General features: G+C 53.6%; 1 protein-coding gene across 5 annotated transcripts in view; it reads right to left on the bottom strand.

Moving 5' to 3' along the window:
* Positions 1-21205, bottom strand: part of Anks1a (ankyrin repeat and sterile alpha motif domain containing 1A) — a 156379-nt gene that overhangs the window by 33912 nt on the left and 101262 nt on the right. The gene's annotated exons all lie outside the window — the stretch shown is intronic.

Raw genomic sequence — 21205 nt, 5'->3', positions numbered from 1 at the left:
CTGGGGCCTGTTGCTGGTGCAGTTCCTCCATTGCCTGATGACATCACCCTAGGAGACAAGGTTCTGTGGTCCTCTCCAGAGGTGGATCTGTCTGCACTTCCCAGGCCAGAGCAGGAAGTTGGTCCTAAGAGCCTCCCTAGCCCAGTGAATGTGGGCTGGGCTGAATCATCACCTCTTTCCTGCCTCTGTGACCCGCCTGACCAGGGGCCATCTTTCCTGCTCTTGGGAACATCTGTAGTCTTCGTAAACTGCATGTGCCAAGTGACCTGTCACCACCTCTCCCTACTGATTCAGTTTGCTGTGGTTAGGAAGGCTGCTGTGACTTATATTAATCTCATTCTAAAATAAACAGAATTCCACCTACAAACAAGTTAGAAGCCAGGTCCCTTAAAGATAAACCAGAGGGTCAGGGCAGAAAATGTTCACAACCTTCTGGGAACAATAGCTCACTTCCTGGACACAGCTGGTGGTGGCTTCACCATTGAGGACAAAACAGCCCTGTGAGGGAGGGGCTTCCTGGTAGGCGCTCAGGCCTGAGCTGTTCCAGTGGCTGGCCTAGGAGAATTTGTCCCCAAGGAGAGTTCCACACCTAGGAGAGAGTTTGTCCCCAAGAACTGGACAGCAGTAATGAAACAGGCACAGCGCACTGAAGTCTGCTCGGAAGCTCTTGGTCACTGTGAGGCCAGACGGTACTACCAGCTCAACACGTCTTTAGCCACCTTTACCTCACTGACTGGCAGATTAGCTAACTTTACAGCATGTCCTCCTGACAGGCACTGCCCAGCTAACAGCCTGCAGATTCCTGTTGGGCACCCACGAGGGAGTGATGTGCTTATCAAGACAAGTGGGAATCCCTCCCAAACTGTTCATGGTGGTCATACCCATAACCTCAGTGCTTGGGAGGCTAAGCAGGAGTTCTAGAACCTGAGGCCAGCTTGGGCTATATAGTGAGATCATTTCTTTTTTCTTTTTTGTTTTTTTTTTTTTGAGACAGGGTTTCTCTGTGTAGCCCTGACTGTCCCGGAACTCACTCTGTAGACCAGGCTGGCCTCGAACTCAGAAATCTGCCTGCCTCTGCCTCCCAAGTGCTGGGGTACACCACCACCGCCCAGCAAGATCATTTCTAAACTTAAGCAAATAAAAGAAACTTAGGCCTGGGTCTGCAGTTAGTGTTAAGAGTAAGTGCCCAGCGTGTGGGATTTCCAGCCGCACCCCGCACCCTCACAGGGAGGGAGAAGAAACGTAATTAAACATTACAAATGAGCAAGTAATGGAACAAGTATAAATGCCATTTCTATGACAACCAAGTGGATACTTCAAAGAGATACAATAATGGGAAGATTTTGAAAATGTGTTTTTGAATGAAGTGTAGTTGGTTAAGTAAGTTTGAGAAATTCTGAAAGAAATCTATGCTCAGATTGCTTCACAAGTGGCTTAACTCTAGCTTTACCAAAACCTTTAGTGGAGCATCCAAGCTGCGCCTAACATCACAAAAATGTTATAAAAAAAATAAATTAAAAAAAAAGCAGAGGGCAGGAAGTGAGCAGAGCCTCAGGAGAAACATGCAGGCCTTCCCTCAGAGCGTGGTCACACACCTATCCTTAAAGCAACTTGATGTTTATATTCCTTTAACAAAATTGTTGCCTTCTTGAACAGGGATTGTAATTATCTAAGAGCCACGCCCCAGCACCTAGAAACTTAAACACGAGTCCTTATAAACTTTCCAGTCAGCTTCATCTTCAGCAGAGTCCCTCTCCTCTTGCTCTTTCTTAGGAAGTCTCTGCATTGACTGGAGAACAAGGCCAGCCAGCTTCCTCCTTCCTCCTGGAAGACACTGGACCGTGTCCCATGGATCGCTACCTGGGCTCAGGGCAGACAGTGGGCCTGGCCTTCCTGACCTCCCCGCAGAGCACCTGGGCATTAGTAAGAGCCTGGACTCTGCTTTGTGCACAGAGGCTACCCAGGTATTAGTTCCAGATGGCAGGTGGCAAGCCAGAACTGTCCAGCCAGGCCAGGGACCAAGCTGGGAGCACAGAAACAGGTTATGAGGCTAACTAAAGCCCTTTTCTGCATGTGGAACCCAACCTATCTGAAAGACCATTGGGCAGGGAGCCAAAGCATCTCTAAATCTCAAAGACCATTCTGAAGCTTAAGGACACCTAAAACTATGAGAAAAAGATTAAGGTAGGAGCTAACCTGTGCTCAGCCTGACCTTCGACCTATCAGGAATGCAAGAACACATAAGAATGACACCCTTGTGTCCCCTGAAAGTAGGTCTCCACACACGAGACTTCTCAGGACACCAGCAGAGCTCAGGAATAGGAAGTCTGGTTTTTGGTGGAAGATGTGATGATGTTCTGCCAATCTGCCCTGCCCACCTCCTGCCATTGCGGGTTTCAGGCTAGACCCAGCTGGCAAGCCTCTGACCCTCTGAAGACATCCCTTCCTCATTGTGCAATGCCTTTTAGGGCCAGTCAGGCCTCTTGCTTTCCCCTGATGCAGTCTTCAGACTCGGAGCAAGGCCTCTGCCTGGCTGGTCCTTTCAGCTATAGCGCACCTGATTCAAGAACAGGAGCCCAACCCCCTTCAAGCAGGCAACAAGGAGAAACGCAAGCTCTCGTGCGGTCCACACTCGCTAGTCCTGCACCCAAGGTTGCTGCACGGACCTCTCGCCGCAGAGGTGGCCAGGCTGCACAGGGGACAGGCAAGCGAAAGCGAGGCTTGGCCCGTGCGCTCACAGGCCTCTGAAGCTTTTCCTCTCTCTCGCTGCTGCTCCTGCCAGGACTGGACCTGGGCGACTTGACACGGAATGGAGAGGTCATACATGAGCCTTTCATGAGCTCAAACCCTAACTGGATCTTAGGCACGGTTATCTTAGGGGCTTCCTCTTTCCCTAAAGAGGAAAGGGGAGGGAACAAATAGTGGCTCACTGAGAGGTGAGAGGACATGGTGTGGTGGCATCTACAACAACTGGGACCTTTCCTCTTGGGACTCAGGGAAAAAAAAAAAGACAGATTCTTAGACTCCAAGAAGGACATCAGCACAGCAGACCCTTCATGATTTCCCTGGCAGTAGCAGATGTCCACCCCGCCATCAGCACACCTTTCCCAATGCCGCCCCCCCCCCCCCCCCCCGCTCCTCATACCACCACCACCACCACCACCACCACCACGACCCTGAAAAAAGTGTTCCTGGCTCTGCCAGCGTTCCTACAGAACACAGGGCTCCTAAGAGACCAGGAGCAAAGCTTTTGTCCCCAGTGCTCCTGGGCCCCAGCTCAGGGTCAGCAGCTCATTTGGCCGGGGAGCGAGTGGGAGGCCACAGAAGGAGCGAGGCCAGAAGAAGCGCATTCCTGCACAAGAAGCCAGATCTGTTGGCTGCTATGTGTGTGTGGAGAGTCACATGGGACAGCGGGGTGAGTTCCCCAGTATCAAAGGAGCCCAGGGACGAGCGTGTGAACAGAGCTCTAAAAAGGCTCTGAGAGTCCTGTGGGGCTCACTGCCATGGAGCCGCAAGGTGGGAGCTACGGAAGGGCAGGGTGGGCGCATGCACGCACGCACGCACGCATGCCTGGCCACCCAGCTGGTCACACCTTTGTGCAGGGAGACCCTGAGGCTGCCCTACCTATATCTGCTGAGCACTGTCTATATCAGCCTCAGCAGCCCTGACCGCAAGCCCAGTGGCTCTGTAAGAGTGGCTCACTGCCAAGGCCGGGTCCCTGTGTGTGTCTAGCCTCTGCAGACAAGGGGTGGGTGCTTCCACCTCTACCAGAGGAGCCAAGACCTGGTTTATTAATGCTGCAGTAAGACCCAGGACCTAAGGCCTTAGCATTTCTCCTCATTTTATAAGAGCCTGCTTCTGGTTACTTACTGGACTTCCGCCAACCTCGGTGTCTCCCACTCTTGTTACAATAATCAATAAAGACTCAGAAGGGGAATGCGTGCTCCTTTCCGTCAGACACGGCAAAACCACAGCCAGGCAGCTCTGTCCTTCCTGAGCTCTGGGCAACAGGAACGGAAGAAAGACTGCAGCAGGTGCCTGTTGGGTCCTATGGAGGCCTGGCAGAGAGGCCTAGGGCCTAGTCTGGGCTTCCCAGCTCTGCCCGTACTGTGCACGGCTGTGAGTGAGCTGTAGGGTGTGTGCAGGCTGAAGGAGTTCGCCACACTCACCTCTCTCAGTCTGAGTTCAGGCTGTGTGCACACATCATACTCTCAAACATGCTCCGACGGGTGAAAGTAAACAGGACGGCTCTGGTCAAGACTGTGACGCACGCACGGAACTTCTAGACTCTCTCCCAGAAGTGGGAGCAATGGAGAACGGCTGTGCAGACTTCCCTCCTACGGGGATGGGGCGGGGGCCCTGGGAGTCTCGGGGTCAGCCAGTGCAGCAGGCAGAAACCCTGCGATGACACAGAAATAACTGAGCCGGGCAGTAGCCGGCTCAGCCGGGCTTCATGCCTTCGCCTACCCGCCCTCCCCCACTCTGTGATAAGGAGTGGCAGATATGAATCCTTCCTCGGTGAAAGTGCCCTGCATAGTGTCCCTGCCACTCAGATTCTGGAACCTAGCCTCAAAGGTGAAGAAAGTGTGTGGCACTGAGGCCTTTGCTCCGGGGGTGTGGTACCCACAAGCCAGGGGGAGAGCCCTCAAAGGGGTGGGGGTGGGGGGCTGGTCCTGATTCATATCATGCCTGAACACCCACAGGACGACGACCACGATGGGTGAGCGCTCCCGTCCTTTCTTCCAAAGTGGAGAAGCACACACCTGTCTCTAATACGGGGCCTCCAGCCAGGGCCCAGTGTGTCTCAGGCACCTGGGAGACCAGTGCTCTGCCGAGACCCACCGTGTCTCCGGTTAACTGGAGCAATGGGACATTAAGAACATCATCGGGAGCCGGGCGGTGGGGGCGCACGCCTGTAATCCCAGCACTCTGGGAGGCAGAGGCAGGCGGATTTCTGAGTTCGAGGCCAGCCTGGTCTACAGAGTGAGTTCCAGGACAGCCAGGGCTACACAGAGAAACCCTGTCTCGGAAAAAAACCAAATAACAAAACAACAACAACAAACCAAACCAAAAAAAGAGCATCCTCGGTTTATCACGGCATGGGCCAGAGGAGGGGGGGCCTTTGTGATGCTTTGGGGTGCTCAGAGTAGGACGCTGCTGTGGCGTTTGTAACCGTCATGGACTATTTCCCCACAGCCAGGAACTAGGGAATGGTACCAAACACAGGACCACTTGGAACTATTTCTATAACTTCCTGTGAATATACAACTATTCCAAAATAAAACATTTAGATGAAGAAAGTGTTGAATCGACCGTGCCTTTTTTTTTTTTTTTTAAAGAAAGGCCAACTGAGCCCAAACACTTGGGAGGTCAGTCATAACAGAGCCTCAGTCTCTCCTCCTGTGGCGCGGCTCGGAGTGGAGGGGAGTCTCCGTCTCCTCAGCCTGGCAGGCACGCAAGGTCAGGGTCCCGCCCCCAGCCTGTGCTGGTCTCCCTTCCTTCACAAGGGTGGCATGACACCATCGCTGACATGATGCTGACCTGGGCTTGGGGGAAACAGGCCTGGTGATTCTGCCGGTGAGAATCCAAGTGCCTGCTCTGCATCTACCTGACTGTCACCTGGGGCCTCTGCCCCCGCTGTCACTGTCACCGAGGGCCTTTCTCCTTCATGGGTCCTGAGAAAAGGCCCTTGGTGTCAGCCATTTCTCTACTCGATTTTGCATTTTTACTCACTGAGGCCTTCCTCCCTGGCTGACTCTGAGGGCCAGTCCGCCCTTACAGCACCCAGCCCCTCCTGCTACCAGGCTGCCTCAGGCCCCTGTGCTGTCTGCAGCAAGCCTTCCTTGGCAGAAGGTCATGGCCATGTCCTGAAACCCAAGGGACGGCCCACAGGATGGCAGAGGCCTTGGAAGCGGGTCACTGAGGAGTCCCCCCACAGCCTCTGGCGCTGAGTGCTGGCAACTGTACGCCCCTGTAGCTCCTGGGAGGGGCCACCGTGTCAGTGACCTGTCCCGCCTCCCCCAGGGGAGCTGCTCACACTGCACCTCAGCTCTAGCTGCACCTTGGAGTTTAAGAAGGTCTGTGTCCTGCAGCCCGGGAGGTGCCTCTCCTCAGCTCCCATTAGCACCCACTGAAGGAAGTCACCTCCAAAGAGGCAGTTTGCACTTAATTTCTGCTTTTGAAGAGCTCAGAGAGGAACGAGGGCCAGTCAGTGTCAATAGGGTACATAGAGCCCCCCAGCAGCAGGCGGACAGCAGACACCCAGAGCCTGGGTGGGGTGGGAGGAGACTTTACAACCAGAATGTGATCCACTTAGAATAATAGTCACGGAGCCACACGTGTGAACCACTTCCGTTTGCCTCATTACACCGGCATGACAGCCTTGCACCTATAAATGTGTTAGCTAAAACTCGCATTGAATTCTCCTTGATGACTAACTAGTGTTGGACCACACTTGGTCCCAAGCATTTGAAACGGGCTCCTCACGTGCTGAGGAGCATGAGAACTCTCCGGGGGCTGGTCGGAGCCGGCACCACTGGGCAGCTCCGGTTTCTAATTCTGAAGGGTGAGGGCCAGCGAGAGCACTTCCCATGGCGCCTGCCTCCCTAGGCTACAGCGCTGGCACACAAGCACACTTGGGCAACACACAGCCAGAGGAGCACAAGCAAGGGAGAACTGCAGGCTAGGCTGCCGTCGGTGACCCGGGTGCAGTCTGAATCCCCATCCTCTCTGAGGGCACTGGCCCACACTGGGCTTTGTCAAAGGTCAGGTGAGGTCCGAGGTTGCCTCCTCAGGACCTGTATCTTCTAGCTTTGGTTCTCACAAAGCAGAGCCGCAGAAACTCCCTGTCTTGCTGCAACCTGACAAGGACTGCCAGCGCCTGAGCCCAGGACCCTCTGGCTGGTCGGAGTCCAACACAGTACAGTGAATGCCAATTGAAGGTGTTACCAAGGTGAGACGTGACCACACCCAATGACAGCCGCAATGTGAAGCGCCCGGCGTGGGATCACGCTCCTAATTGGCACTCCCCTGGTATATTACAACAGTTAATCACAGCACCGCTGAAGGGAAACCAGGCTACGCACGAGAACTGAAAATGCTGTGAGAGCCTTGGCCGACAGACTGATCCGGCTTTCAGTGAGCCCTCCTGATTGGAATGCAGAGCAGGCAGGAGTGCAGAGGGACAGAACAGCCACCTGTGAAGGGCGTCTGGACCCAGTGCTCAGTGACGGCGGCTGCTGCTGCTGCGGAAACTACCAGGCCCTGACCTTGCAGGCCCCACAGGAAATGTTCAGGGAATATTCTCTTTTATACAGAGTGACACCCATGGATGAAAGCAGAACTGTGGGCCTGAGAAGAGACAGGAGGGCGGCTCTTTCTGACAGGCCCAGGAGAGCCAGCCTTAGGCGCTGAGCACCAGGCTTCAGGTTAGGGAAGAATTCTGTCATAACGAACATGCTGAAGCATTAGGGCTGAAAGGGTGGCTTAGAGTCCTCAGAGCGGACCAACGCGAGTCCCACCCTCTTCTGACACATTTTTCAGCCTTAAATAAATAAGAGACCCAGAAAGCTATTCTTGTTGACCTAACTCACAAAACCTAAATCAAATCAGGGAACCACTGAGAGCAGCCCTTTGTTAACAGCTCTGTCCCCAAGCTCCTCCTGTGGCACCAGGAGTGGCCCCTGCATGCTGGCAAGCTCTTATAAGTGCCGTGTCCTTCAGCCCTGCCAGGCACCCTGCACAGCTAACACACAGATGGCGTCCACAAATACCTGTTGATAATGTAAAGGGTCCTGTCCCAGCCTGGTCAGCTGCTGTCAGCGAGGCTGAGAACGGGGCTCCAGGGAGGCCAGCCAGCGCTTGCTCCCTCCCTCATCTGCCTGTTACTCGGGGAGAGAGCGTTCCTAAGCCAACCTGTCCCACCTCCTCACGTAGCAACCAGTCTCTCGGGTTCACAATGGCCTGTCTCACCGAGCTGCTTGTTTATGTTTTAAAATACCAGCCTAAGTCACAGCAGCATGTGTGTTTTAGCTGTGGATGGTAGGATTCGAAATCAAAGCTAAGCTTTCTGGGTGGCCTTGCGAAGTCACACCTGTCACCCCAGCTCTACAGGGGTGGAAGTCCAAGCAGAAGTTCCTGGGACTCGGGTTTGTGGCTTTGTTAGCCTCTGACAAGCTCAGGTCAGACTTGTGATGCTTCTGTCCCATTTCTAGGTTGGTCTGTCTATCTGTCTGTCTGTCTGTCCCCTCTACACACAGACACACATAGAGAGACAGACAGACAGACACACACACACACACACACACACACACTCTTTTACTTTTTAGTTCTCTCTTATTTTTGTCTTCAAGACATGGTCTCACTATGTAGCTCTGAACATTCTGGAACTCACTATACAGACAGGCTGGACTCACGGAGATCCTCCTGCCTCTACCTCCCTTACTGGTATTAAAGGCATGCACCACTATACTTGTCTTGGAATATATTTTAGGACAATTAGAAGAAACAAATAGGTCTGAGCTGAGCAAATCAGGGCGGGGTACAGCCTGACTGGCGTGCGCATGCTCCCAAACACAGAAGAAAGAAGGAGTGTCCCCAGGCTGCGTCTGATCCAGGAATGCTGTCATTCCCTTGCTTCGTGCACACTGACCCGATGCGATGCGAGGAGAGGGTGACATTCCTGACACCTGTTCTCCGCCATGCCACCTGCCCCCACCCTTCACCGTCAGAGTCTGCCCCCGGCACGCACGCTGCGATGGGCAGCCACCAGGGGCACACACAGCGCCTGCCCCTTAAAGACAGCAAGTGAGGACACTTGGCAGGGGACAGTAAGAAGCAAGTGGTTCCCAGCAGGAGACCCCCTGCAGGCCCTTTCCCCAGGGTCAAGAGTAACCCTCAAAGGTCAGGGCCAGTGGCTGCTCTTACCAGGCAGGGACCACCGTGAGCCAGAGGTACCGTGGGCACCAATGACCCAGAAGCAGACCAGGGCTGGAGAGGCCTGAGAGCCTCGGTGTAGGAGGGCCAGTCAGCCGCCATTCCAACATCCGAGCTGCCTGTCAGGGCTGAAGCGGATGTGTCCATCGCTGGACTCAGCACGCACTGTAGGAAATGGCGGTTCTCGTCCAGAATGGAAAAGGCCAGATCAAATGGAACCCTCAGGGAGTTCAGCAGGGAAAAGCATCCCCGGGTGGGCTGGGCCGGAGCTCCAGGCCACACTCCACCAGGGACATCCGTCAAGCCCCATCTCTACGGCAGCATTAATATTGTAATTATTTTTAAACGAAAGTCTTGAAAGATTTCTTTACTAAATCCATGCCACCAGCATTGTGTATGTCGGCCATGTAAACCCTCTATTTTGTTGATTACACGCCCCAAAAGCTATGTGCAGGCGTGTCAGTTGGGCTGTGCTGAGCGGGGACTGACGGGGACAGATGCAGTCACCTGGGCAGGAGCCAGGCTGTGTGTTAAGGTTCTGCTATCTCTAGGTGCTTTTCCTTTCCATCTGATGCGCCTGCCAGACTGAGTTCTGCTCAGGACTTACATTTGGGTCCTTGAAGGCAGAAAGAACTGTATGGCACACGGTGACTTCACCAGGGGCTTCTGTGCTCCCTGTCTTTAGAAATGTCAACTGTCCTATTTATGAGGAAAGAACAGAGAATGGAGTTGGATTAAAACTCATTGAATTGAATCTTTAATCTCAGAACTCTGGAGGCTGAGGCAGGAGGATTGTCCTGCGTTCCAGATCAGCTAGGGCTACAGAGTGAAACCCTGTCTAAATAGTTAGAGTGACAAGAACTTAGACAGACATTTAAATGTTAAGTCCAACCTCATCTTCGCAAGCCTGTATGTTTGAGTAAGACAGCCTAAACTTTAAAATGGGGGGAGGAAGGGCAGACCTATGACATTACACGAGAAACCCGCAGATTAGTGACATACTCGCCCAGGACAGGACTTCTCTGTGTTCCTACTTACTGCTAGGGAAAGAAAAAGCAAATCCAAATGCTGGGAGGTGGTGGCGCACACCTGTAATCCCAGCACTCGAGAAGTAGAGGCAGGTGGATTTCTGAGTTCGAGGCCAGCCTGGTCTACAAAGTGAGTTCCAGGACAGCCAGGGCTACACAGAGAAACCCTGTCTCAAAAAAAAAAAAAAAAAAAAAAAAAGGCCAGAGGACACCCAGCGCCCCTCCCTTCCGGGTTCTTGAACCATTGGCTCTGATAGATTTCTTTCTTCCTCCCTTCTTCCTTTCTTTCTTTTTTGTTTTATTTGTTTTCTTGCTTGTATCTTTGAGTCAGGCTTTCTCTGTATAGCCCTGTCCTGAAACTCACTCTGTAGACAAGCTGACTCTGGCCTCTGTAGGCTGGGAGGCGTGAGGGCTTATAAGAAGGGCCCCAACCTGCCTGGGAAAACAGTCTTGCACACATAAACAAGATCACCAACACCACAGTGCCAAGCACTGGGACAGACGGCTTCCCATGAGGACGCATCCAGGGTGGGGTGAGTGTGAGGCGCACAGGCCACCTTCCTCGCCCTAACGTGGGCTGCCCCGTGCTGACTCTCCTCACAGCCTACTCCAGGCTCTCACAGCAGCTAGGGTGTCAGGCTCTCTTCCTCGCTGTCCTCACCATCCTCACCACCTCACAGCTCTCTGCTCGGTCTTCAGAGCCTTTCTGTCATTAGCGATCATCTTGCTGGTTTGACCTTGTTCGACCCCAGCCTCTCCTTTCAGCATGAAGAGCCTCAGAGCAGGCTGTCCCTATTCTGCAGTTAGCAGCTCTAGGCGTTGGCCCTCAGGGCCTTAGCAGGCGAGGCAAACTCTCCAGACCTGGACCTTTATCTCATTTTATTCTGTCTTGAGATAGCGTCTGGCCTTAAGCTAACTCTGCAGCCCAGACAGACCTTGAACTGTGACTCTCTTGCTTCAGCCTCCTGAGTAGCTGGGATGACAGGCCTAGCCCACGAGGCCCAGCTAAAGCGGTGTATTTATCAAGGTTGCACTTTCATTTGGCATGGCCGACTCTCCGAACAATGCCAGGCATGCAGTGGGCTTTTAATTACTGTGGGGAGCTGGGTTGGGGAGACAGCTTACTGGGTAAAATGCTAGGTGTATAGGCCCGAGGACCTCAGTTGGGACCCTAAACAGCCAGGGGCCATGGCATGCACCTGCAACCCTAAGGCTGGGGGTGGAAGCAGGTGACCCCCGGGGCTTGCTGGCCAAGGCTAGACAATCAGCTCCAAGTTCGTTAAAGGCTCTACATCAGTAAGTAAGGCGACTTGTGACAGAGGACACACACACACACACACACACACAAATACACACACACACAAATACACACTCACGCGCACTCACACACACGGGAAGTGATAGAATGAGCTTTAATAAAGGGTGAATTTCAACATAAGAAATGGAGAAAGGCATTCTGAGCCAGCAGATGGTATAAATTAACAGAGCAGGGAACATGGCCAGCAAACAGGAACAGATGTCAGCAGGCGGCAGGACAGGAGCCGCACCACATGCTCTTATATGGGGACGCTCCGGTTCCAGCTGAGGAGTTGGCACTCGGCTCTCAGCACCAGGGAGCGCAGGGAGCACAGGGAACAGAAGGAGGACAAGGAGCACCAGAGAGCACAGAGGGCAGAGGAGGAGGTCTGTGGTCAGGGACAGTGAGGTGCAATGGTTAGGGGCATGAGGAGGCAGCCACCTCGAGAGAGCCTGGACAAGCCTGGATGCTTGTGTGTCCAGGTAACCCAGGAAGAGGGAAGAGGGAAGAAGACAGGCAGAGATGCCGGAGGAAAGCTTGGTAATGGTGAATGGGCAGAGGGGTTCAGGTAGGGGCACACGGCCTTGGCTACCCTCCGGGATGTGGCTCTGCAACACCAAGGCTTCCCTGGCCTTCGTCCGTCCTGTTGATTTCAAATGAAAACAGATGCAAAGCTGCCTGGGCAGCAGATTAAGACTACTGTGAGTGAGACTGCTGCTAAAAATTGTTCGAGAGAAAGTCTCTCTGACCCGGAGCAGGCGAGTTTATCATCAGGGAGAACAGCCGGAGGCACTGGCATGTGGTGGGACACAGGGAGGACCTGTGCTGATTGTGTCAAACGCGAAGGAAGAGGCGCTGCTGTACTTCCTGGGCAGGAGTCACAGGAGGAAGAGTTAAAGACTGCCATGTGGCTGCGGACGTAGGTCAGCGATGGAGCAAGCACCTGTGTGTGTGTGTGTGCGTGCTTGTGTGTGCACACGCACACCTCGTGCGCATGGTTCCTATGTTCAATACCCCAGCACCAGAGACAAAGGAAAGGTAAACAAAAAAAAAACCCAAAAAAACACAACAACAACAACAAAAAAAAACGTGTGTTATACATCAATAGTATCTTATAGCCATCACATGCTCCCTGACAGACTGGGAGGCACATGCAAGTCCTGGATAAAGTAGGATATGGCAAAGCCTCCCTACACACACACACACACACACACACACACACACACACACACACACACACATATTCCTGCAGACACTCACAACCCAGGAGGCTGAGGAAGACGGGCTGAGCGTCCAAGGCCCACCCAGGTGACATAGCAAGACCCAGTACAGCAAGAAAGATATTTCTTCCTGGCCCTTAGTAGATATTTACAGAAGAAGAAGAAAGTCCCCACTGTATAAGAATCCTGCTTTCAGAGTTGAATTTGCCCAAATTTCCACAGCTGGGCAGGAGCCAGCTTAAGGCATGAACTCCATCCAGAGGCACAGAGACAGCTCCCAGACTTGGCTTGGGCAGCTCCGCCCTGAACTGCAGTGTGGAGACACTAGTTCTCCACTGTCTGGTGGCTGAAGAGAGACTTCAGGACACCGTTTTGGTGGCAGCACAGAAGCAGTGTCCCTGCAAGGACTGTAGGACCTTGTCCTTGCCTGACAGATACCAGTGGGCTGGAACACATCCTGCTGAAGTCAAGGCCTCCAGAAGCAGAACGGGGTCGGCTCAGGGTACGTGCCTGAAACCCTCAATCTAGGAAGGTCATCAAGAGGTGCACGCTGGACTGACCCACAAATGACACCCTGTCTCAACACCTTGCTCCTTAACAACCGCCCCCGAGAAAAGCCCCCAAAGAAATAAGAAAAGGTAAGGAGCCAGTGCATTTGTACAAAGCATACATTTCTTTGTGTTTACAGTGACTTCTTGGCTGTTTAAATCAGGTCAGCCAGGAACAGGCTGCCAGACAAACTGTCATTTGGAAGCCCCTACGGCGCTCAGGCGGTTTCCCACCTGTCCAGACAGACAATCAGGCTGCCTACGGCTATGGACAAGGCGCCCTGTGGTGCCAGACACTGGGTCATTAGAGCTGGTGAGACACAGCAGAGCCACTTAGCTCCTGGAGCCCCGGGCATCCTTCCTTCCCAATCGCTTGGTGGCACAGAAAGGGACCAACACCGGGAAGGGCAGCAAGAGTGAAGCCACAGCAACAGAGCCACAGCACAGAAGACTGTGAGAGACTCCAAGGGGATAAAAAGCCCCATGCTGCCGATTCCCAAGGAAACCAGAGGAGCTGCCTGCATCTCTTTCCTGGAGTTGTGTGAGATAAAAGGTTTGTTCCCCTGACCCCCCAGACTGGCTAGGCAATCAATTACCTGCTATGTCGACCACACAGTGCCAATTAAACTTGTCTGAGGACATCACCTTCTGCTTTTATCTCTGGTCCTAAGAATCTCCTACTGTATGTAGACCTACAAACTCCAGGGCCAGAGGATGACTGAGGACCCTAGATCTCAGAATTCTGCAACTGGCTGTGGCGAACTGTTTTCAACTCATGATCAGCCTCCTGGGGATAAGTATGCAAAATATACCATGTTCCAGTAGATGCAGGTAAGATGCACCAGCTCCTGGGGGGGGGGGGCGGGCGGCACATGTAAGGCACTCCGGGCAGGTTCCTCCTGGCAGGGCCTCCATGTGCTCACCACCTCCCGACTTCCTTCATACCCGATCTGCCTGCCGCTGGCTCCTCTCACTGCATCTCTTCCTTAGCAATTCTGAATCCCTTCTTTTGTCTTAGCATCCTGGTCACGTGATGAGCTCACAGGAACGTCCTTCCTGAGGTAAGGATGCTACCATCTAAGTGCCAAACAGAACTCACTCAGGGGTCCACCCAAAGGAGGGTATAGTGCTTCTGAGGAAGCCTCAGGAAGTCAGATCTCATTAGAGCCCCACAACTTAGAGCTATGATGTGTGAGTGTTTAAAAGGCACCAACAATGGGAAACGGAAGGGGAAAGGCAGGCAGCGACACTGCACAGAGAGATACAGGAAAGGAAGCTACTTCGTGGGGCTGTCTCTGCCTGTCTCTGACGACATAGTGTAGGGTGGAACTTGAGATTGCTTTTACAGCACAGATGAACAGGAAGTAGCTGAATGACACCGCTTCCTCCGCCTGCCTCACCACAGGCCAGCTTTCCCCATCCTCAGACGCATCCTCCCTCAGCTGGCCAACTGTGCTAGCCTTCGCCCGTGGCCATCTCCCAATGCTTACTGCCAAGCACACTGTCCAACCTGCTCATTCACCCTTTCCTTCTCCTCTGCCTTCTGGAGTGCCCACACCACGAGTGAAGGGCTTTGTCTTTCTGATTGACGCTGTTTCCCCTACCGCACCTATGGCACTTACGGCAGTGCCTGGGACACAGCGGGCACCCAACAAGGCAGCCTGATGAATAGCTGCACAGGAAAAAAACAAACACAAGAGAGACTCCTACTGTGTCTCAGATACAACTGTTTAGAATTATCCAAGGCAAATTACCATGGCCAAAAATCATACAAAACCTTTTTGTCCACAGTCTGTCGGTGCCATGACTACGAAACCAGAGCCGGGGCGTGTAAAGAATGTCCTAGAAAGGGAAAGCTGGGTGAGATGGTGCACCCCTCTAATTCTGTTGCTGCGATTCAAGGCCAGTCTGTGCTACATAGTGAGACCTTAGGGTACCCCTTTCCCCACCCCCATTCAGATAATATGTCTCCAAGACTCTCAGCTCTGGAATAAAGACCGCATTTTTATCAGCTACTCACTAACTTTCATGCACCACCAAAGCTTTTGGTTGGGGAGCTGGAGAGATGGCTCAGAGGTCAAAACACTGACTGCTACACTGCTCTTTCAGAAGACCAGGAGGCGTGGGTTCAACTCCCAGGTGCCATGCGCTAGCTCACAATCTGTAACTCTAATTCCAGGGGACCTGATGAACTCTTTGGGATGCCATGGACATGAGGCATGCATATAGTACATACATACATGCAGAAAACATCCATACACGTAACACCTAAGTTTCAAAAACCCAAACCAATCCAAACCTGGTGGTGCAGACCTTTGACCCCCAGTACTTGGGCAGCGGGGGCAGTGGATCTTGGGGAGTTTGATGCCACCTTGATTTGTGTGTTGATTTCTAGGACAACCAGAGCTACATAGTGAGGTGCACGCCTTAGTTATCGTGTTTGTTCACGCAGTATCCCCTCTCAACACACACACACACACACACACACACACACACACACACACACACGACAAATTCAGCACTACACAATCTGCCCTGTTGTGTGTGCTATATCCACTGGGCTCACTGGCCCATTGCCTGCTGCCAGGGCAGCAGGGAAGCCGGGTGGGGGCAGGAGGAGAGCCTGCAGCTCAAGGCAGCAAGCCCAAACAAGGAAGTAGGCTCCAGCTCCTGCCTCCCCAGCATGCCGCCATGACGGTCCAGGGAGGCCAGCGGGAGGGTAGCGGCCTAACTACAGAGTGTAGAGCCAGGACGTACAAGGCCCTGTGTGGAAGTGCACAGGTAGACCGTAGACACTGAGAGTCCCTGGGTCTGACACAAAACGCAGAGCTGCTGGGACACAAGTGGGACTCCAGCATCATGAACAAATGCCTCCATCCTGAAACCAATGGAAACTCAGAGTGTGAGCCTGCGGCTCCAGCTCGTGCCAGGAAGCAACTTAAATAGACACTCCAGGCTCCGAGCTGTCCCCAGAGGTGGGAGGGCCACATTCCTGTTCAGAGTGGGAGGGCTGTGCCAGGGACAAGCACACCAGTTCACACGCCAAGGGACAAGGCACGCTGCAGACCTGTGGCGAGCTGAGGGTCCTGGGTGAAGTATAGACCTCCTTGTGTGCACCCACCTCGCAGGGGCTAGGGCAGCCAAAGCCTGGTGGAGCTGCACCAATCACCTCCCCTCCTGATGACGTCATGCTGGCTCTAAGGAGCAGTGTTGGGAAGGGGGAAGGCTCAGGCTTGGCCTGAAAGGGTGCTCTGGCTGCTGCCTCTTCCCCTCTCAGCAAGGGGCTCTGCCGAGGTTCCCACAGCCACAGGTGGTTCAGACAGAGAGCACTGCGCTCTCCGCGAGGACACCCCTAAGCACGACCGACGGGGCTGAGCAGGCATACAGAGCGGCCGGCCGCCGCTTTCCACCGTCCCCCGCTTGTTTAATATTTATGAAAGCTGATTACAAAACACAATTTATCACTTGCCCCTTCAGCCAAGGGTTCCCTGGCTCAAGTGCTTATGCTAAGTAGACAGGCAGCCTTCTGTGGTTTTCTCTTCCATAATCTTCCATCCCATTCAAAAGTAGGCATGCGGGGACCTAGCTGACCTCACAGGCTTCTGTGCGCCGGACCACACCCTGACCAGGCAGCCATCTTTGTTCTTACTGTCAGCCTCCACAGCTGAGGGCCAACCAACTACATAGTGAGAAGTCAGGGAAGACAAGGTTGATGCTGACGGCTGGGTGGTGTGGGCGCTCACCATTGAGCACACTGGAGACAGTCAGTTGGATCCGAGTTCAAGGCCAGCCTGGTCTCCAGAGTGAATTCCAGGACAGCCAGGGCCACACAGTGAGAGCCTGTGCTGAAAAACAGAAAGCTAACAAAACAGTCGACACCCATAGTCTATGTGTACCTGCTGTTGTCATTGTCTACGCCACAGAGTCAACCGACTTTATCAGGCACCTAAGTATTCCAGAGACACCATGAAGGGGTTGTCAGCGGCTCCGCCATCTTGTACAAAGGGCTTTAGTATCCTTGGGTCCCGCCTGGCATGGGAGGGTTGGTTTACAGACACGGTGTTGTGCAAAGCATTTAGTTCTGGCATTAATCGCTTTTGCTGCTGCGTGCACGACTGTGTGCAGGAGACAGGCTGGGGTTTATCTGAGGAGACTGAGGTGTGGAACACAGCACTGAAACTGCCACTCAGGCAGGACAGAGCACTGGAGCCTTTCCTGCGCTGGAGGGAGGAAAAGCCTTCAGCTCTGACCCCGCTTGCCAGCACGCGGCACCTGAGCATTGCCAGCAAAGGGGAACTTGCTAGAGCACACTGTCTGCTCCAGCACAGAGCCTCAAATCTGCTTAGGGGTGACACAGATGAGGTCACCATTTGAGAAAGACCTCACACTTCACTGAAGACCCTTGATGATGGTGCTAATCAGCTGGCGGTGGCGGCACACGCCTGTAATCCCAGCACTTGGGAGGCAGAGGCAGGCAGATTTCTGAGCTCGAGGCCAGCCTGGTCTACAGAGTGAGTTCCAGGACAGCCAGGGCTACACAGAGAAACTCTGTCTCGAAAAACAAAACAAAACAAAACAAAGCAAACAAAAAAAAAACCAAAAAAAAAAAGAAAAGAAAAGAAAAAGACAACGGCACTAATCCTGGGCACAGTTGCGATGTCACAGGCCGAGGCATGAGGACTGTTATGAGTTCGAGGCCAGCATGGGCTCCCAAATGAGATGCTCAAATAAAAGGAGCCAGCACTTATTTATGCAAACAGTGCCATTTTTACGCTTCTCAGTGGGGGGGTAGGCTGCAGGATCACACCGAAATTGGCAACCTGTGCTGGAGGATAAATGAGGGACTGGAACCTGGGCAGAACTGCGCTGGCAAAGGCCCTACAGGAGTGGTACCCTTTAATAGAGGGTCGCAGACAGCCCAGCTCCCCCTGGGACTGTTGATGCAGAGCATAGGACAGGTTAACAAAGGCTGAAGGAAGGGAACCAACTTGAAAGGTAGAAGAGTATGGTCCCTCAAGCAGCGAGGAACCCCAGGGCACCACGCAGCGCAGCACGGAGCCTTCAGATCCAAGGGCACTGAGACAGCCTGATGGTGGAAGAGAGGGCTTGCATGCCCGGCGTCCTGGGCTACAATGCCAGCAACATACATGCAAGGCAGGGTGAGGGTGCTACGGAGCGCCAGTTCCCAACCCCACCTGCCCTGGGAAGGTGTCTACAGCGCACACTGACTAGGTAAGAAAGGTTCTAAATCAGTATGCATATGACCCAACTCAGCCAGGGAACAAATATCCACGCAGGCTATCTGTGTGGGAGGTGCGTGTGGCTTCCGTGGGTGATACCTGAAACTTCTGTCATACAGAGCTTCTCAGTTCCCCTCTGTGAGCCACAGGGGTGGGTCAGGACAACATGCTCTGACCTGACTGGAGTCTGGGGTCAGAGACCCTCTTGGGAAGCTGTTTAGTAAGCGAGCTCCATCTGTCCGTCACTCCCGGGTTAGCAGGAGAGGCCCGTGTAGCCAATGGATGCTCTCTTGGAGGTAGACCTTCACCAGGGCAGCATGCAGAAGTCGTCTTGCCCAGGGAAGCTCACCAGAGCCTGTTTCCCAGCACTGAGCAGCGGAGCCCCAAACCTGTGAGCTGAGCATGCCCCTCCCCCTAGCACCTCGGCCATCGACCATCCAGCCCTGCTGGCCAGAGTTCATGAGACACATGTGGCAAGTCCCAGAGGCTGGCCAGTGTGCACCTCCTGTCTGTTGGGGAGGAGCCATGGAGGAAGGAGAGCCTGTGAAGGGTTTGAGCGCCATCCACTCCTTCCCAGGCACTTGGCCGCCATCTGAGGGTCACCCCCACCCCTGCTGCCTTTCCTAGGTTCAGTCTTTTCTCCAAAGCTCCAGGCAAGTAATAAGAGGGCCCACCAGGGCCTGCAACAGGCGCTTTCACACGTCCCTACTGGGGCCTGCCTCAAAGCGAAGGACGGTGACCCTGCGCACTCGCGAGTGCCCATGCCTGCCCTGTGTAGACGGTGGTGGCCTGAGAGCCAGATCTGCAGAGGCCCGGGATGTGTCCATCCACGCTGTCCCCCCACCAGGCCTCAGGAAGGAGCTGGCCGTGCTCTGTCTGCTGGACTGCCCATGCCGTTATCCCCAGGACAGCTCACGTGCCTCACAGCACGCCCCAGCACGCCCAGACTTTGTAAGTGAGGCTCAAACATATGAATTCTTTCCGATAATGGCTCAACCGTCTCTGCCCCTTTTCAGATTTAAAGTACAGCAGTATAGCCTGGCGTGGTAGTGCAGCTCTATAATACTAGGACTCTGAGTTCAAGGCCATCCTCAGCTACATGATGAGACCAACAGACAAACCAAACCAAATCAAAACACCAAACAAACCAACCAACCTGTACAATATAGCAAAGCTTCCAACGCTGCAACTGAAGTCCAGAGTACAGTGGGGTGGCACATTCTGCAGCCATGGCGGACAGAGGCCAGTCTGTGCCACATATGGAACCCCATCTTGGAAAAAAAGTATGCATGCTCAAGATACCCAAAACACAACTCACATATCAAATCATTCCCAAGAAGGAAGGAGAGGGCCCAGGTCCTGGAACGGCTTGATGCAGCATTGTAGGGGATTGCCAGGACAGAGGAGTGGGAGGGGGTTGACTGGGGAACGGGCAGAGGGAAGAGGACTTATGGGACTTGGGGGAGGGGGGAACCAGGAAAGGGAAAATAATTTGGAATGTAAACAAAGAACATAGAAAAAAAAGTATGCATGCATGTGTCTGTGTGCATGTGTGCATGCATGTGTGTGCAGAGGTGTTAACAGTCCATGAGCCCCATCACCTTTTAAGGCTGAGAACACTGTGTATAAGTCTAAATGGCCCCCTTCACTCAGCCTGGGCACTGGGTTATTTTCCAGGAGGAAGCACAAGGTGACAACACCTACGTCAGACTGCCTGGCAGTGGCACACCTGAGTGGGGTGTGCACCTGCTTGCCTGGCACTGTGGACACCTAGGCGCCAGCACAGCCGCCTTCTAGCGCATGCGAACAGTTCTGAAATGCTGTCTTCATGTGATCCCCAGCTCTCGGCCCTAACCCAAGGGCTCTGTTTGGTCCCAAGTCCATGTTCTACCCTGTCTTTTTACCACCCGTCTACAGTGCACACTTCTAGGAAACCAATACCCCCCCCAGACCCAGCAGCTATCTGCTGATGTTGTCTATTCACTCTGTTAGCCCAGCGTGGTTTGAACCAGACTGAGTTCTTAGTCCTTCATTCCAGTCTCCTTCCACTTCTCCATGGTCTTTTTGGAAGCTCTCTCCAGAAGTGTGCCTCTGTCTACTCCCTTTACTGCTCTTGACTGTGTCTCCACTCCACTCCCACGAGGGACACCCCCCCACACACACCCCCCACACACACACACACTGCAGCCTCCTGGGGACTCAGGAGCAGCCTCACACAGTGCCTGGCACCACTCGGGAACAGTCCACGGAGGCTCCGACTAAGCAATGAAACCTCTCTTGCCCAGGGATTCCTGCGGCTACCCAAACAGTCCTGAGCCAGGTCTTATCTGGAGGTGGGGCAGGAGGAGCTGCCCCACCTTGGCTCTGTTCCAGCACCCTCAGCAGCAGGGCTGGGGACACAGGCTATAGAATGTCCGCATGCGCATGGCAGCTGTATTGTCCCCTCTCCTTAGAGAGCTCAGTGCATCTCCAGATTGTTCCTGGGAGACAGACTGCGTCCACTTCAAAGGCAGGCAGCAGCTAATGAGGTGGCACTTTAACATTTCCAGGGTACTCGACAATCCTTCAGACACAGGTTCCTCTGCCCACTAAGACACTCCAAAGGCGCCTGGGAAATGGACCGGTTATACTCTAAATATGTTATACTCCACTGTTCAGTAACAGTGGTTAAGAACTCTAGGTTCACACTGAAAACGCCCTCTTCACACCAGCCTTTGCTTCGTGAGTCTGCAGAGCCTCTGCCTCACCAAGCGGGGAATGTGGGACAGGCCGCACACATGTGCTGGGAGAGGCTTCTGGGTCCCAAGAACACGGCAAGAATAGCCAGGAGGAACCCAGAATAGAGCCCTCCCCTGGGACCCTCTTAGCACTTCTTCCCAAGCAACCCCACCCTGGCCCACCTGCTGCCCTGCTCAGCCTGGTTTCCCTCTGCCTCTGT

This window comes from Apodemus sylvaticus, chromosome 19 (genome assembly GCF_947179515.1).
Source record: "Apodemus sylvaticus chromosome 19, mApoSyl1.1, whole genome shotgun sequence".
Taxonomy (NCBI): Eukaryota; Metazoa; Chordata; class Mammalia; order Rodentia; family Muridae; genus Apodemus; species Apodemus sylvaticus.
This window is presented reverse-complemented; position numbering and strand designations above follow the sequence as displayed.